The sequence below is a fragment of the Felis catus genome, chromosome C1 (assembly GCF_018350175.1).
Source record: "Felis catus isolate Fca126 chromosome C1, F.catus_Fca126_mat1.0, whole genome shotgun sequence".
In the NCBI taxonomy this organism is placed as follows: domain Eukaryota; kingdom Metazoa; phylum Chordata; class Mammalia; order Carnivora; family Felidae; genus Felis; species Felis catus.
In genome coordinates, this window is record NC_058375.1 from 64,075,361 (window position 1) to 64,094,664 (window position 19,304).

General features: G+C 40.7%; 1 long non-coding RNA gene across 1 annotated transcript in view; it reads right to left on the bottom strand.

The window, feature by feature from the left end:
* Positions 1 to 17,799, bottom strand: part of LOC109502404 — a 38,864-nt gene extending 21,065 nt beyond the window's left edge. The window contains exons 1-2 of the long non-coding RNA XR_002160976.2: positions 17,750 to 17,799; positions 16,546 to 16,627 (exon numbers count right to left, since the gene is read on the bottom strand). This is a non-coding gene — a long non-coding RNA (uncharacterized LOC109502404). The remainder of the gene's footprint in view (positions 1 to 16,545; positions 16,628 to 17,749) is intronic.
* Positions 17,800 to 19,304: the final 1,505 nt, after the last annotated feature.

The following is a 19,304-nucleotide window of genomic DNA, read 5'->3' on the forward strand; positions in this document are numbered from 1 at the left end:
TCAGGATTCTCTGACTACAAATTTTATATACTTTCCACTACTCCATGTTGCCCATTGTCACACATGAAATCTGAAGACTTGGGAAAGTAAATGGGAAAGTTAAATGTCCCAAGTTCCTATACATCTCTGTGTTTCCAAGGAGTCACAAATTCAAATGAAGCTACTATGATAAGTGATGTGGAAAATTGTGGGAATATAAAATGGTCCAGAGCTATGGAAAGTAGTGCAGAAATTCCTCAAAACTTGATCATACAATTTCAGTATGATCCAGCAACTGCCTTTCTGGATATATACTCAAAAGAAGAGAAAGAAGAGAGAGACTTAAGTAGAAGTTTGTACAGCCATGTTCATAACAGCATTGTTCACAATAGCTAAAAGGTAAAAGCAACTCAACTGTCCATTGGTGGATGAATGGATAAACAAAATATGGTATATACATGCAATGGAATATTATTCTGTCTCAAAAAGGAACTGAATTTTGACACAAGCTGCAACATGGATGAACCTTGAAGACATGCCAAGTGAAATAAGCCAGCCGCAAAAGAACAAAAATTGTGTGATCCCTCTTATATAGGTTCTTAGAGTAATCAAATTCAGAGAAAGAAGTAAATGGTGGTTGCTAAGGGCAGGTAGAAGGAAGATAAGCGCAATAAGTGTTTCACAGATAAGGAGTTTTATATGGGGAATATGAAAAAGTTCTGAAGATGGCTGGTGGTGATGGTTGCCCAACAATGTGAATGTACTTAGTGACACAGTATTATACTTTAAAAAATGGTAAAAATGGTAAATTTTATGCCGTGTATGCTTACCACAAAAAAAAACACACCTTCCAAAACCCAGTAGTCTATTATAACATTTGTGTTCACCCTCACAGATCGGCAGGTATGCTAGAGTTTGTATGGAACTAACTTGGTCTTGGCTCCAGCCGAAAAGAGATCCATTTTTCCTTTCATACTTTTTGGACTAGCAGCTCCCTGGGACATGTTTTTCTTGTGGTGAATGACAAAAGCATAAAGAAATGAGAGTATAAGCACATGATACCTCTTTAAGCCTTGGCTTTGAGCTGGCCCATTCTCACTTCTGCCAACATTTCACTGGACAAAACAAGTTATATGGCTTAAATCCCACATCAATGGAGCAGAGAAATATACTTTGGCTACTCTTGGGGAATATATTGCAAAAATCACATGGCAAAAGGTAGAGCTGTAAATTATAACATACAGAGGGTAAAGAGTTGAGAACGAGAATCCAATCCATACACTGATATAAAGATATGTTTATGTAGTTTTACATACAAGACATCATGCATATCTAGTTCATAACTGATAAATCACAGAATTGGAAGAACCGGGTTTCTAGCTTTAAAATTGCCAAACACTACAAAGTTTATTAATAAACTTAGATATGAAGAGGAATAAAACATATAGTTTCTTTGACTTTTCATATGAATCTGATTTTTTTCATTTGCTGTTTTGCACTTATGAGTTTCTCCAGAGACCAACAATACTCGTGAATCAAAATAAACAGTAATACAAATAATTTAGAAAGTAAATAAGAAACACTTCGAATGGATGATTTTAACTTTCCAGAACCTACAAAGATACATTAGCTATCTTGGGAGAGAAATGATTTTTAAACTCCATATGGCCCTAGATAAGATGGGCCACATAGAGAAAATGGGCTGTATTCTCAAAAGATTATAAAATTAAGGTGCTCCACCCCCATTGAAAGGGCTAATCTTAGAAACTAAGAAAGAAAGAGAGCGAGGAGAGAGAGAAAAGGAAGAAAGAAAGAAAGAAAGAAAGAAAGAAAGAAAGAGAGAGAGAGAGAGAGAGAGAGAGAGAGAGAAAGAAAGAAAGAAAGAAAGAAAGAAAGAAAGAAAGAAAAGAAAGAAAGAGAGAAAAAGAAAAAAGAAGAAAAGGTGGTAGAAACATGACATTTTCTGTTTAAGAAGGGGACTCTTATAAAATGCTTCCATTTGCCCGAGGCCAAACACAAAGAGAATCTCAGATCTGGTGTATTCAAGCCAAACAAGATCTTCTTCAAGCCTGAAATATTTATTTCCCACCTAGATTATCAAACAGCAGGAGTTGGAAAAATAAATCTGTGTCATCAGATGACCATGTTCCTATTAAAATACAATGCAATGTATTGATAAAATGAAGTTTCAGATTGGGATCTGCTAGGGGCCTGACCTTTACCCTGAGGAGTATTTGGGGGGAATGCTACAATTTTATAACAGTGGTGGTGCAACCCTTTATCTTCTCAATGCTTTGGACACAAAGACCATGGGATTAATTATATACTGTGAACAACAATTCATGAATATTTAACACACTCATCTATACTTAATGAATAAATTTGCATTTTGACACTATTATTTAATGTGCTTTAAGGAAATACTGCTCATTACCTTTCAATTTTGTAGATTAGTTGAATGTAATCAGAATGATAAGGCAGGAGAGATATAGTATTATTTAAATAACATTGTGTTTTATGACTGCTTCTGCTTCCATGAGTTCGCCCCACTTTTTTCTTGTAAGCAACTAGGTTTATTTTATTCTATTCTGGCTGTTTTGTCTTAATCATTTTGCCTCCACGCTCCTTGCAGAAGGGAGTTTCTTTAGATTCATGGGAAAACAATGCAAATTAAATAAGCAGTGTTTTGCTTCTCTCTGTGTGTTTTGTAACAGGGCATTCTCTCACACAAAATATCCCAGTGCATTTGGGAGTAATTGTGTCCTGGGCAGCAAGGCTCAGCAAAGTTGCCACTACCTGCACCATAACCAAAGGCAATGAACAGAGGTCTCTAACTTACCTAAGGAAAGTAAAACCCCAGGGAATCAGGGCTGAGAAAAACTGGCCACCTGGCAAGGATGCTGTCAGAGATAAGCTATTCTGTTTGTTTGTTTGTTTGTTTGTTTGTTTGTTTTTAATCTTTGGCTCATGGTGAGGGGCTTTTTCTCATAAGGCATGGATCTTTGGTTTGCAACGTGCGCACTTAATCTACATATCCACTTTAGGGAGTTTGGGTATGAGAACATACCTCTACCAATCTTATTTGCATGAATTTCCCATGCAAAAGGGACATTCCAAAAGGAAATGAACTTTAAAATCAACAGTCAGCCTCTTGGGAATCAGAATTAAGACTGCCCAACTAAGATGAAGGAAAAAGTGGACAAAAGCAAGAGGAACAGAAAAGAAAATCCATATGCCAGACACTGAGCTAATGTTTACATATTTAACTGTTTTCTAAATGTTTATTTATTTATTTTTGAAAAAGAGAGAGAGCAAGTGGGAGGAGAGGCAGAGAGAGAGGGAGAGAGAATCCCAAGCAGGCTCTGTGATATCAGCTCAGAGCCCAGCAGGGGCTGGATCTCATCAAATGTGAGATCATGATCTGAGCCAAAATCAAGAGTCAGGAGCTCAACTGACTGAACCACCGAGGCACCCAAGAAATGTATTACTTATTTGTTTTGAGAGACAGAGAGAATCCCAAGCAGGCTCTGCACTGGCAGCACAGAGCCTGATGGGGGACTTGAACTCGTCAACCATGAGATCATGACCTGAGCCAAAATCAAGAGTTGCATGCCAAACCTACTAAGCCACCCAGGCATCCCTGTATAATTGCTTTTAATCCTCACCAAATGAGATCTCTGTCACTGTGTCACTATCATCATCATCATCATCACCATCACCACTCTACAAGTGAAACTGAAACTTAGATCGGTTTGACACAGACAGTGAAAAACAAAACAAAACAAAATAAGAACCTAGGATTTGAATCCAGGTCTGTTGGAACCTGAAAATCATGATTTCAACAGTTCTCAACTAACTGGGGTTTTAAATGTTTGCTATCAAATGTACTGGGTTTGAGCTGAAATGCACCTTCCTCAGGGAAACCTTCCTAGCCCCCCAGTCCTTGGTTAGCTTGTATGTTAGTTACAGTGTGTGATTATATTATGATATTTATATTCCTCCCCTCACCTCCACACACCTGACTGTTAATTACCAGAAGGCAATAACTACTGTTCACTCACCTTCTAGCCCTAGCACCTAGCAGAATACCTGGTACAGTGCAGCCATTCTCTATTTGTGTGTGTGTGTGTGTGTGCATGTGCGTGTGAGTGTGCACACGTGTGTGCATTTCCTCATCTATAAAAATGTGGTCAAAAATACTCATGGTGAGAATTAAATGAGATGATTTATGTAATGTGACTGTCACAGAACCTGGAAAATACAAAATTTTTTTGGTTGCCAGGTTGTGTTTCTTTATGTGAGACACTGGTGACACTGAGTTATGTGAAACCCTGGAATTTCTTTGCAAAAGCCCTTCCCAAATTGATGACCTCACAGCCTGAACTAGGGAGATGTATCACTGGCAGAATCAACCATTCAGGATGTGACATTGGCACCCTCTTTGGTACACACCATGAGACAGCATGGGCTCAAGGAATGGGGAACAGCCTCTCAACAGGCACCTATAAGGGTTTGAGAGGACTATTCCTTAACATTCCTCTCCCCTCCTCACGTAAGTTCAGAACCAAAAACAAAACAAAACAAAACAAAAAACAAAAAAGACCCAAGTTTAGAATCAATAAAAAGAGAGACACAAAAGTCAGGGAGATTATGATGAAAGCTGATATTGGAGACTGGTGATTCAGAACTACCAGTAGTGGTCCTGGTAATACTTTGTCCTGATTTAAACAGACTTACCCACCCACAATCTCTGAAAGTGCTGAACAACCACAGGCTTCCCCTGGAGGTGGAGAGCAAAGAAGAACATAATTTATACTTTCTGTCAACTATTCTCTCCAAAGACCCCAGGGAGAGGAAGAAACTGAACATTGTGAACTCAGTGTCCCCAAATGCATCAATTAACTGAGATTTTTCATATGGAAACGTGAAGCTGGAAAAATGAACTTCCCCCAGATATTCCCTAACCTAACAATTTGATCAGGGGTGTGGTTATTTTCTTGAGGGAAGAAGTCACCCTTTACAAAGAACTAGCAGGCAGTTTAGATCTTGCCCCCAGAATACTCTGAAGTCAGTCAGAACAGGACAGGACAGGACAGTAAAAGCTCATCCTAGACTCAAAGCTGAAAATTCATTCTGCCATTTGGTTTCCCCACCTAAATCATGTCCAGTTGTAATGTCTGATTTAGTTCATTAGTGGTTCTGCAATGAGATTACATGACAACCTGAAGACTCTCCAGTACCAAAAAGATTGCAACATATTTGAACTTCAGTCATCTTCCCTTATGGAATTCCCAAGGAGAAATTGGAGTGCAAAGATTAAAGTCCAAAGAAGTGTAGGCCATGCTGAACACTAATAGTTCTTACCTCTCCATTGGGCCGTTGCAAAACAATGAACATCCAGGAACAGAGGAAAGTACATTGTGTACTTTCTGAAGGCAGCCAGCTCCCCAAGAGAGAGAGAGATAAAGTACTAAATCATACCTGCCTATTCCTTCTCCCAAACTCACCCACCAGTGATACTCTAGCAGAGGTCCTCAAGGAAGGCAGCTCAGAAAAGTATCCCCCCTCCTCCCCACATACACACTTCCCAGAAGTGTTGCAGCAAGACTGCTATTTTACAAATAGAATAGAGAAGTCGAGTTCAGAATTCACATGGAATTTTGCATATATCCCCGATCCGTTTCTTGCTGGGATTCAGAAACTTTACAACCCACTTAGACCCACACCTACCCAATGTCAGCTCCCCTCTTCCTGACTTCCTCATACCTAGGAATTCTCTACCATGGCTTCCTCTACATGTGTTGGGACTGGATTTGGATGCCAGTTCATCACCCTCTCCTAATTGCTCAGTCTCACTACCTCACTACCAGATCTCAATGTCTATGAAATTTCTGCAGAGATGCTACTTACAATTAGATACTGCAAAGTATGGTAAATGTAGTTTCTAAAATTTTATCCAAAACCAAAAATCTTTCAGCAACAGAAGAAACACCAAAATCTGCTTTGACACAAAATACAGTTGACCCTTGAACAACGTGAGGGTTAGGGGCACTGACCCTCCGTGCAGCTAAATATCCAAGTATAAATTTTGACTCCCCCAAAACTTAACCCTTAATAGGCAACTGTTGACAAGAAGACTTAATGAGAACATAAACAGTCAATTAACACATATTTTGCGTGTTATATGTATTGTACACTGTATTCTTGTAATAAGCAAGCTAGAGAAAAGAAATTGTTACTAAAATCATAAGGAAGAGAAAATACATTTACAGTACTGTATTATATTTGTTTTTAAAAATCCATATATAAATGGACCCATGCAGTTCAAACTCATGTTGTTCAAGGGTCAACTGTACTACGTTTCCTAGTTTAAAATCATTTTTCAATATAGCAATTTTTAAATTAATGTTTACTTATTTATTTTGAGAGAGAGCACACGCACGCATGCACGGGGGAGGGGCAGAGAGTGAGAGAGAGAGTCCTAAGCAACCTCTGTACCAACAGCCCAGAGCCCAACGCGGGGCTGGATCCCACCAACTATGAGATCATGACCTGAGCCAAAATCAAGGGTCGGACACTTACCAGACTGAGCCACTCAGGCACCCCAAAACCATTTTTAATGTGACCTAGAAACATTTTTGTTTCTCTCTGAACAGACTTCTTTCTTGAAAGAAAAAATAAAAGTTGGACACCAGTGTCAAAGGGCACCTTTATGCTATGCTGTCCCTCTCTCTCTCTGTCTCACCTCCTCTAGTAAGCCTTTCCTAGCTCTCCTTGGCCACATGAGGTATCTGTTGCTGTGTCCCACAGTACCCAGTGTATTCCTCAATTATTGCTCTTTCCACTTGGCAGTGAGATGATCTGTTTATATATCTAGTGGGCATGCTGTTTATGAGCTTTTTGGACTAGGAGTTCTTTAAGGGCAAGAACTACCTCTGTCTTCCCAGCCCCAGCATGATGTCTTGACACATAACACAATGAATATGTGTTGAGTTAATTAGTTAACTCAATGGCAATTTTTTAAAAAATCTACCTAAACAGAGCATCCTGCAGTATAAGGCACTTTATTAATCTCAAGAGAATGATAAAAACAATACCTTATATATGGATAGCTCTCAACTGTTTTCACATCATACTGTCAGAGCTGTTACTGCACCTGGTCTTTTCAACATCTTTTAAGAAAATTAGGTAGAATGGGTGCTTTCAAGTCCATTTAACACTTGTGGAAAATACGACCAATTTCATTCTGTTAGAAAGCAGCAGAACTGTGTTTTGAGTCTCCAACTTAGAACCTTGTCCTTGGAAACTAGGAGGCTCATTCCAGAGGTTGCTGAGCTCTGCTTGGGATGCCCTAGACTCCCATAGTGGTGCCTCCACCCTTTTCCCCAGGAGAAACTTCTCTCTAAAGTCATAGAGTTCTTCTTTGTTTGCACAGACCCAGACACTCATCTAAATTCATTAGTATGGAAATGTTATTTTTCATCACCATCTGTAAGTTTGTAATTAAAAAAAATTATCGACAAAGTGATGAGATCTCTTTCTAATTTTCAATTTCCTAACAAACTTCAGATTTCAGTGAATAGCCCTAGACAATCTATCTCTATTTTGATCCTACCTAAAAAAAAAAAAAAGAAAGAAAATCACATCAGGTAATGCATGACCTTTGATTCAGCCTAATTGTCTTTAATGCCCATCAGACTAATTCAGGGAAGGAGAACTGCAATGTTGTCAAGTTTGTTCTACTATGTTGGAAAGCAAAGTCTCCCAAGATAAGAGCAGACTGAACTTAGGTGAAAGTGAGATAGATACCCTTTTTGCTTCTGCTGCCAAGCAAGGCTGTAGAATGTGAGACATTTCTGCAGGTATTATCCAGAATCCATTTCCCAAGTCAATTGCCATGGATAGTTGAGGCAGAAGCAGCACCAACTGCAATGATTTCCAGTTCCAGAACCCTATATCACTGGTACAAAGGCATGTTCTTGAACTCTTGGTTCCAGTGATGGTTTCAGATGGTAACTCTCTTAGGGGTCAGTGAAGAATGGTTTTGAGAACCTTCTAGTGCCCTCTTCATACCCACTCCACCAATCCTTCTGACAATTTTGGAAGCAACAAATTCCCCATCTTCAATCCCTTCTTGCTTTAAGTATTTAGAGTGGGTCTGTCTTCTGTATGAATCCCTGACTGACTCATTCTCCTTAGCTCTAAAACCACATAGTTCCTCCTGTTAACTCTCTCAGCTGATAATTCAGTCACTCACTCTTCTCTTAAATCTCACCTCTCTTCTATTTTTGGACTTGATGCTGAGCATTGTTTACCATCCAGTTTCATTCGGGGCCCTAAGGCAGTAATGTTCTCTGATAACTCTCAATTCACCTTGTGGAACAAGAGCAAGTTCAGAAGTGATTCTGCAGACTTGATACTCAGATCAAGAATGTGGCTCCCACCATATTAAGCAGCCAGAATAGATCTGGAAATTCTTTTCCCCAGCAAAGTTATTTGAAAACTGTCCCTTGAAGAATTAACCTTGCAGGAAAGAACGATTCTTCAAAAAATGGCTATTGTAAGTTTTAAAAGACTAGGTAATTGTGGCGCTATTCACAAGAGCCAAGAGATGGAAACAACCCAAGTATTCATTACAGATGAATGGACGAACAAAATGTGGTATATACATTCAGTGGAATATTATTAGTCCATAAAAAATAAAGAAATTCTGATACATGTTACCATATAGATGACCTTGAAAACATTATGGCATGTGAAATAAGCCAGACACAAAAGGACTGATGTATAATTTCACTTATATAAAATATCTAAAATAGAAAAATTCATACAGACAGAAAGTAGATTAGAGGTTACCAAGGACTAACTAGGGTAGGGGGAGGATGGTGATTTACTGCTTTAATGGTTACAGAGATTCTATCCAGAGTGTTAAAATGTTTTGGAAATAGGCAGTGGTGATGGTTATAAAACATTGTGATTGTAATTAATGCCATTGAATTTAATTATATCTTAAGAATGATTAAAATGTCAAATTTTACATTACTTATATTTTACCACCACCAAAACAACAAAAGATTAAGATAATGGCAATTATGTAAAAGCAGAGTTTAATTCTCTAAAGGTTTCTGATACCAGTTCTGGGGAGTAATGATGATACAATGCATTTTTCACCAAACACATGGGCTGTACATCTGGAGACCATCTCTCAAATAAGAATTCTGTTAGATTTCTTTCCATTTCCATGACTAATGTTCCACTTCCTTGTGCCTCAAGCCAGTCTCTGTTTAACTTTGTTGTTGTTGTTGTTTTTTCCCAGTGTCTCCCTGGGTGTCTATACTCTTTCTGTTTTGGTTTCCTTTACCCTGCTGAATATTCACATCTTCTGTCCTTGGAAATGACCCTAAACATTCAAATCTTCTTTCTGATTTCCTTAGGAAATCAGACCCAAGAAAAGCTAGCAAGGGAAAGAAGAGGTGTCTTCAAAGGACCTGGGGAAATTAACAGAGAATTCCATGCACGCGGTAGATGTATTGCCTGGTCTTCTGTTGCTCATTTACAGGAGGAAGAAGAAGAGGAGGAATAAGCAGCTAGAGATATTAATGGCCTAAAACTCCAAGCTGTGGTTGTAGGTTCCAAGTGTAGCCTCAACTAAGTCATTTCCAGCTTTAATACCTTACTTAATGGTCTCCATGCTACCCAAGAACTCGCCTGACACTGGCTCCAAATGTCAGTTCTAAACTGGTACTGCCATGCTGAGCAAGGGCCAGAGAACCAACTGCTCACTCCCAGCTGGAGGTGGCATGCCTTCTTGTGTTTCAGACAAAACTTAATTTTGCAAGTTTGTAAGACCTAAGCTGTGCATGTGTCTCACAAGCAAAAACCAAAGGGGAAAAAAAGATGATGGCAGAAGTCAGTCTTATCAAGTAGAAACCATGTTACTAAAAAGTTTTCCTAAAATTCTAATCGGCACCCAAAATAGCCTACACAAGTGTAGGAGGCAGACAATTCATTCAAACAAAAGGAACTTAGAAAATTCTTTGCCTTAGAAGATGTCTTTCAGTTTCTCTCAGATCAAAATACAAAGCTTGATTTGCTTACCCGCCTACATATACATATTTTTTCAATCTTAATATCAGAATAACATAATCATATAATCATCATGATAACAACACAATAGCCCTCACATAAATCTATCTCTGACAAAGCAGCTTTGTCTATATGCCAATGCTGGACCACACCATGGCTCCTTGTAATATCAGTATCTTAAGGTTAAGTAGGGTGTTAGTCACCAAACTCTAAAAATAAAAATGATATTTCTTGAAATTCATCGTGCTTTTCAGGCAGCTGCAGGTAATTTTCTCCAGACTTGTAAGGTTTTTCTAGATCAGTATTCTAGTCACCGAACTAAGCCCCCCAGGTGATCTCTGGGCTGCAGGATTTGTTGTTTAAACTATGCAACTGACTTTAACCAAGATGACACTTTTTCCACGTGACCTGTTAATGTGAGATATGGTTGGAAATGAGTCGCCCACACTCTGTGGGGTTACTTGGGCTATTTTTGCCTTGCTCCAAAGGGAATCTAGTTTTTACCCAGCCCCCAAGTTCACTTACTACAGACCACCCAAACGTGGCTATTGAACCATCATTTTGGAGTCAACATTTTATAAGTCTTACTAAACTGTTAAGTGACAATCTGATGAAATAAGTCTCTTCCCAGAAATATTTTTTTTCTGCTTAAACTAAAAAAAATTTTATAACACTTCTCATCCTCAAGCTCTGTTCACCCTGTTCACAACCCCTAAACTAATTAAGGAATTATTTTGCATCCTATTCCTCTAAGAGAACAGAGTGCTTTTGTATGACAGAGACACCATTCAAATGTGACATGTGACAATCCTAATTCCATTTTAAGTTCCTAAAACTTGAGGGGGAGGAAAACCTTTAAGTCAATAAATATATCCAAGGGAAAATTGGAGGTGATGTGCTAGTGATGGGCACTAGGTGAACAATAATTAAAATCATACTTTGGATTCAATAAGTTTGTGCAGAGCTAGAAAGACCTTGAAGATCATTTAACATTTTAAATGATCAGTTTCTCCATTTTGAAGAAGAGAGATGCTGGAGCCCAAGAACTTGAAAATCTCCTCTTTCTAGTCCAGGCCAGACCCTGGGTCTCTGTGATGGGTCCTTTTATGGATACAAGCCTATCCTGGGTGGTGCATCACTTGTTTTCAGCCCCCCTCCCGTGCTGCCCACTATGGCTGTGTCATGCCATAATGAAAGGAAGATGCAGTGAGACAGAACTGGAACAGGAGTGAGCCTTTCCCTCACCCTCACCCTCAAGGTCACCTTGGAGGTGCGATTGCCCTTTGCATACCTAAACGGTTTAATAAGTCCGTTCTGGCTAGGAATGCAGAAACATGGATTCCAGCCATGTTTCTGGCACCCTCTGCCCTTACCCCTCCATATTCCTTCTGCCAATTTTCGCTACCTCAGTTCCCAATATCCACAGACAGGTCAGAAGACAAGTAGGCAGCAAAGCATTTGCTTGCATTCAAAGAAAAATAAAATTCACTCTGTTGTTGAGTGAGATCAACTGATGAGAAGACAAATCACCGCTGGAGTAATCCAGGGAGGTAAGTTATTTTATAGGGTTTCAACTGGGCTCAATGGCTCCATTTCTAGCACTAAGAATTGCATTACAGAGCACTTCACTAACGTAGTTAGGAGTTTACAAATTTCACTGATCCTGAAAGAAAAGAGGAGGGGGAAAAGGGAGAAGGGGTGGGGTAGAGAGGTAGAGAGAGAAAAATTTCTCAGATATTTTTTAAATATTCATTTTTGAGAGAGAGAGAGAGAGAGAGAGAATGAGAGAGAGAAAGAGCATTCACATGCACCCAGGAGAGGGGCAGAGGGAGAGGGAGACAGAGGATCCAAAACAGACTCAGCACAGAGCCCAATGCGGGGTTCAAACTCAAACTGTGACATCATGACCTGAGCAAAATCAGACACTTAACTGGCTGAGCCACCCAGGCACCACTTCTCAGATTTTTAAGTCCAAAAAGGACCTCATTAAGCCTTTTCTCCTCTGTTAAATACCAAGTGGAGTACTCACCAAGCGCCGTCTCCACCCATGCTATGGGCATGCCTTACTAGTGGACAAGCTCTTTCGTGCTGCTACTGGATTAAGGTAACATCCTTGGATAGGTTATTTAACTGTATGCTGCATTCTAAACTGTGACAGGTTGTGTTATGGCAATACCACAGTGATCATTTTCAAATGGCCTTTAAAACATGAAGCAGTCCTGAATTAGCTTACCTGATGGATCTCAGGAATGGTCCCACTCAGGTGTGAGTCATTGTGTATTTCCATCTGATACACTGCTCTTCTCAGTAGGGGTAACTGACATCTCAGTCAGCCTATCATATTCACAGTAACATAATCATCTCAAGTGGGATTCTTTTCTTCTGATATTCATTGAAACTAATTTTAGACTCATTTGCTATTCCACTGCCAAACACAAAGGAAATTCCAGGTCGACAAGGAGGATAGTCAGAATGACTAAGTTCCTACCATCTTCATAATAGCATTGCTCTGATGTGATTATTTACTATTGAAACATGATGTTTCTGTTTCAGAGATAACATGTAAAATTAAGAATCCCCTTTATTCTCGATGTTAATTAATAAAAGACATTTAAGACGGAAGCAGACTGTCCAAAGGAAAACTACATTGCCTTTGGAATGGAAAGTTTGATTTGGATTCTGTCATTCATTCAATAACCATATACTGATAGTCTGCTGTTTTTCAGGCATTGTCTTTGGAGTTCTGTCACTTACCAGCCCTATGACCTAGGCATGTAATTTAATATTTCCACACTTGATTTAAGCCAGGTGCCTTTTGTAGTACCAGACTGCCCAGCTGCACATGACAGTCCAGTCTCAGAACCTCTAAAGCCATCCTTCCTGCAAAAATGTGTGCTTTCTTAGCCAGTGTCCCTTGTCTGAAGAGTAAACACAGGCACAGGTCAGCCCTCTAAGGGCAATTTCTGCTATTAAATCTGTCTTCCAACACCACCGCCCCCCATGCCACAGTGCATCCTGTAGGTGGTTCAGGATGTAAAGAGAAGTGGATGGAATCTTTTTAGCCCCTAAATATCTAGAATCCAAGTCAATATTCCCCCTTTTGAAAGTTAGAAATTAAACTAGGCTGGAAAAATTGAGAGTGAATCATCTATGCACATGTAGAACTCTAAACACCTGTATGTTTATCCTTAATGATAACAGAAACCTTTCTAAAACTGGGGCCATTTACTATGTATGTGACCCTAGCCAAGTCACTTAACACTCCCAGGTATCTTATGGGGCTTACTGATACTATCATCATCATCATCATCCTCCTCATCCTCATCCTCATCTGGACTTTATGGTCAGAAAGAACATTATTTAAAGACTCTACTTTCAGGTGTTCTAAGACACCCATTAGTGGTAGTCAAACTGCCAGGGTGAGGTGTGAAATTCTATCTTTCACTGGTGGCTTGCTCAACCATAAAGGGGCTGTCTGCCAGCTAGAAATCTATCTGTGTGAATGCCTCCCTGAACAAGTCCAGAAATCTAGGATTGAATGGGAGTCATAACCTTTCACAATCAGTGCCACTAACTGAGCAGAACCAGAGGTCCTCATGCTTTTTTTTAAATAAAAAAAAGCTGGTTACAGGGTACAATCAAGAAAGCCCTAGAAGCCCCCACTTCAAGACAATCCCAAAAGATAATTCTCTGGCTGTTAATGGTTTGTGGGGGTGACAGTTTCACTGAAATTCAGATTCTGGGATATAGAGTTCCAAGCCCACTCTTGTTCTGAGACAATCTCTTAAGAGGCCACATACTTGTCCAAGCCCTGGGCCAGTTGCACACTCAGGCAGTGCCAGTAGCTGAGTGCCAAGAGGAGAGCATTCCCAGTTTCCATCTCTATGACAATGGCATAAAAATTCATTTTTATAGAAGGATGGTACCAGGGGCATTGATGGTCAGAGCAGGGAGTCCTGATCTCCTCCATCTGTCCAATGAAGCTTCTATTTCAATCTGGCAGGTGAAAAAGTTTTAGGATTTCCTCGTTTGAATTGAATGTTTGCCAAACATTGGTTGTCTGTACAGCCAAAAGGGTGTTCCTGGGAATATGAGGTCATAGTGTGATGTCCATTTCTCACTGCTAGGAACCAGGAAGAGCCTCTTGGAGAACTGACTAAGAGCTGGGTGGGTGGGTATCAGAGGAAGGGATCCCCAGTTGTGCTACATGGCATGGGCAGCTCAAGCCTACAATGATAAAAGTGTGTATAGTCAAATAGCTCTTACAATTTAATGGGACTAGTGTCTAGTCCCCTTTTTTGACATATTAGAAACCAGTTTGTTAGCCTTGAAAATGAATAAGACTGACATAAAATATTCTAGACTGATAGACAAGAAGAAAGATTTTAAGTGTGAGATTTGGTAACCTATTGAACCTGTCTCTTTTAACAGCCTTCTATTTTTTTTTTTTTTTTTACTTTTTGAATAAATACCAATTCTAGAAGAGACTATGGGAGCAACCCACACACAGACCTCACCTATACAAGGTATCACTTAAAATGTCTGTCCCTCCTAATCCTTGCTCAGGGAATCTGCCCATGCCCACAGTCTCTGCCAATGAGCAGAACCCCATTCGGCACCATGTGACGTCACTCCAGCCACACACAGCTATAGTCCAGGATGGGCTTCTCCCTCAAGGGCAGTGCAAAATAGAGAGACCAGGAGCCCTAGATTTATGTGGCCAGACTCAGAATGTTTCTCCATAGATATTTGGACCTGGGAAACTAAGAGGCTATCTTAGTTATCTGGGCCCCTGCACATAGAATGATACAGGTTCAGGGTGACCCCCATGGGTCATGCATACACTGAGGTAACTGAGGGAAGAAGCATGAGTAAGCAGAGGAAGGTGATGGTGGAAGAGAGGACTGGAGCAGGTAAGGAGAGCAGGAAGAAAATGCTGTGGGGAGGGAGAGGGAATGTAAAGAGAGCCCCGAGCTATGCCGACTCCCCCGCCATTCCTGGCTTGCACATCCCTTCAGGCAGCTCCTCCTTTCTTGCAACTATGCTGTACACAGTTACTGCATTTTAAATACTACCTCTGGTCACTCCAGGGACAGGCTGGCATTTGCCAGGCAGCACCTCAGGGGGGTCTTTGGAGGCATGTTTCTTTCCCAGTTCCCAGCTAGATGGGAGTGTCTGGTCTCTTCCACCAGATTTTATTTTCCATTCTCTCCAGGCAGAAACTGCTATGCTTGCACAGTCTTGACATTAAATATATGGTACATGCTTCCAGGTCAGTTAGTGGAAAGTAGTGGCCTTTACCCTAGAAACTGATTGTTTGATCACAGACTTATTAGAGTTGGAAAATATCACTTTCGGAATGATTCTTTACCATAGCCTCAACAACAGGCTCATTTTTCTTCCTGAGGGACACATTTTAAAGAGCCAGATGGTGCCTACACTGCAGCAGAACTCTGCGTTCTCTCCCCCCACCCTGCCTAGTTCACTTCAAACACTTTCTTTTCATCCAGAGAAAATATCTATGCGCATTTGTTTAGCACTATCCCAGATATCTCACTTGGCCCCCAAGCAATGAGGTGAGAGAACTACATGCGGTATTATTTCTCACAAGTTTAAAATTAGAGACCAAAGGCACAGAGAGATTAAGTGACTTGCAGAAAGCACCTAGCACGGACACCTGGCAGAGTGGAGCCTGGAATCCGGGCATTCTGATGCGTAGCCAGTGTCCTCTCCACTACAAAAGAGGACATCTCTGATTTTGTGGCCTACCAACCTTTTTCCGTTACATTAAAATCCTAAACAGCGCGATTAGGTTGAACCAAGACCTTTGCCCATCTTCAGGGCACATGCGTGCATATGCTGAAAAGAAAGGTGTGCACTGGAGCTCCTCTCTGCTCATCTGTCAAGGCCAATGACCCTTAATTGGCCTTTAATTGCCAATATATTAAAAATCATTAAAGAGCTCATAGGGTCTGGGTGTCCAACTCATGGTTTCCGCTCAGGTCATGATCTCACAGTTCATGACTTTGAGCCCTATGTCAGGTTGTGCGCTGACAGGACAGAGCCTGCTTGGGATTCTCTCTCTCCCTCTCTCTCTGCCCCTACCCCACTCATGCTCTCTGTCTCTCTCAAAATAAATAAAGAGGAGTGCCTGTGTGGCTCAGTCGGTTAAACATCCATCATCAACATAGGTCATGATCTCGTGGTTTGGGAGTTCCAGGCCCCCGTCAGACTCTGTGCTGACAGTTCGGGGTCTGGGGCCTGCTTCAGATTCTATGTCTCTCTCTCTGCTCCACCTGCCCCCCACCCCCCAACACTTATGCTGTGTCTCTTTCTCTAAAAACGAAACATTAAAAAAATTGTTTAAAATAAATAAATAAATAACTTTAATAAATTAAAATTAAATAAACTTTAAAAAAAGAGCTCATAATGGCAATTGTGGTAATTTTCCCATTATTCGTGTATGTAAAGTATACTTACTAAGTGTCTGCCATGTGCCAGACATTACTGTAACGGCTGGGGGTAAACATGTGAATAAGACAACATCTCTGTCTTCACAAATCTTGCACGTTTGGGGGAAGACAAACAGAAATAAGGAATTACACAAAGTCAAATAGTGATTAGCACCATGGAAAGACCAACAGCACAGTAACAGCTTGTGATAGGGAGACCCTAATGTGTCAGGTAAGGACTAGGGAAGCAACGTTTTGGCGGAGATCTGGGTGAGATGTGGAAGCGAGGCCTGTGCAAACTGGCCTGGCCGAGAGTTCCAGAGGAAGGGACAGCAAGTACAGAGCCTGAGCTGGGAGGACTCTGCGTGTGTGTGTTGGGGGGGGTGGGGGGAGGGGTGGGGAACAGGCCAGTGCGGCTGGAGCTGCATACTTGAGGGAACAAGAGGTAGGAAATATGGGGGTGACTTAAGCAGGCAGGATCTTAGTAGGCAGGTCATGGTGGAGACTCTGGATTTCATTTTAAGTGTGATGGGAAGAGATTATGACATTATTGAATTTATAATCTAAGAGGATCACACCAAGGGGATATTTGGAGAAAAGACTGCAGGATCCAAGAGTGGATGCAAGAAAACAGAAAGTCACTGCAGTGGTCAAGGCAAGAGGATGATACCGTGTCTCGGTCCCATTAGCCCACAAATACACCGCTGCCCCTTCCTTTGCTCGGACCCTCTACCCCCCACCGGCTACTGTCTGACTTCTCTGCTCCTCTCTGTAGCACGTCTCCTCCAAAGAGCTATCTGTTTTCACTGTCTCTAATTCGTCTGCTCGCATTCTCTCTTAAACCCTTAACATTGATGGTTTTATAACCACCACTCCTCCAAAATCCCTCCTGTCAAGGGCATCCGTGGCATCCATGTTGCTAAATTCAGTGGTTAATTCTTGGACCTTATCTTTCCCACCATTGGTGAGGGATACTACATACAGTTGTGCAGCTGTACCTGTACCTGGCTCCTGGAAAAGGGGATGGATGGATGTCAGTTTAGTCCCCACTGGTCTTACCACCTGGAGAGGGTGACTTTTCCTACCTCACACAAAGATCTTGACTAGTAGCAGTGATCCTGTTCGCAGCAGTTGACATAATCCTACCTTTCTTTTTAAATACATTGTCTTTATGACTTCCTGGACTCCCCCCCCCACACACACACACACACATGGTTTTCCTTCTAGCTCACCAGGGATTCCCATTAAGTCTTTTCTGCTAGGTCTTCATCTTCTCATAGTGGACATGGTAACGTTGGAATGCCTCAGCCCTCTGGATTCTCTGCCTCTGCCTCTGTCTCTGTCTCTGTCTCTCTCTTTTTCCTACACTTACACCTATGTGATCTCACCTAGTCCATTGACCTAAATACCATTTTTATGTCCATGACTCCCAAACTTGATCTCCAGCTTGGACTCATATTTCCTGAACTCCTCCTGAATTCCAAACGCTTAAATCCAACTACATCCTCAATATCTCCACTTGAATGTTTGATAAGCATCTCAAATTTCACATACCCCAGACTGAATCCTGAAATCTGCCCCGCCCACAGTTTTCCTGTCTTAATACAAAGAAACTCTACCTTTCCAGTTGCTCAGCCCAAATGCCTCGGGTTAATTTTCACACTTCTCTTTCTCTTGCACACATCCCACCCATCAGTAAACACTACTAGCACTACCTTCAAAATCTATCCAAAAGTAAACTTCTTACCACCTTCACAGTCCTTTTCTGGTTTGAGCCATCACCACTGCTGCTTGCCTCACTGCAGTAGCCTCTCACACATTTTCCTGTACATTCTGTTCTTGACATAGCACTCAGGCAGATCCTGTAAAAATAGAAGTCCTATTGTGTCATTTCTCTGCTCAAAACACTGCAAGGTCTCCCAGTTTCCCTTAGAGGAGATGCCAAAACTCCTGTTCCCTCTGTGCTTTTCCAACCACATCCTCTGCTCTCTTTCCACTGTACCTGCTCTGGCCACCTTGCTGATCGCTGAACATGCCAGTTAGATTCCAACTGTAAGGCCTTTGCTTTGACTGTTTCCTCTGCCAGAAACGCTTTCCTCAAAAAATATTCCTGTAACCAAATCCCTCTCCTTCTTTAAGACTTTATTTAAATTTCATCTTTTAAAATTGCTACTCTCCTCTATTTTCCTGATACTATTTATCCCACTGTACTCTCTTCTGTGAATATCCATCTTCAAACACTTAGTTATTATGCTCAATTTGGTGACCTGTCTCCCTCAAATACAATGTAAGTTCCTTGAAAGGCAAGAGTTTTGTCTGTTCCCTGATGCATACAAGTGTTCAGAATAGAGGCTTGCACATAGTAAGTACTCAAAAAATATTTATTGAATGGATGAAAGAATGAGAATATGTTACTAAATGCTGTGTAATTTTTAGTCCAAATCTGTCCCAAAATTATAATGCTAAACAGTCGGGTAAACTATTAGAATATTTAATGACTTGGAAAGCTATTTACAATCTAGTGCTAAAGTTTTTACAATCAGGTTTCATAAAAGTAGCTACAATATGATACAATTTTTTATTTAAAGAATGTATATATTTGCATTAAAAAGAATAGGAAATATTTATTTAACAAATATTTCTCTTTTTTTTTTACCATTTATTCATTTTTGAGAGACAAAGAGAACAGAGCATGAGTAAGAGAGGGACAGAGAGAGAGGGAGACAGAATCCAAAGTAGGCTCTGGGCTCTAAGCTATCAGCATAAGCCTGACGCGGGGCTTGAACT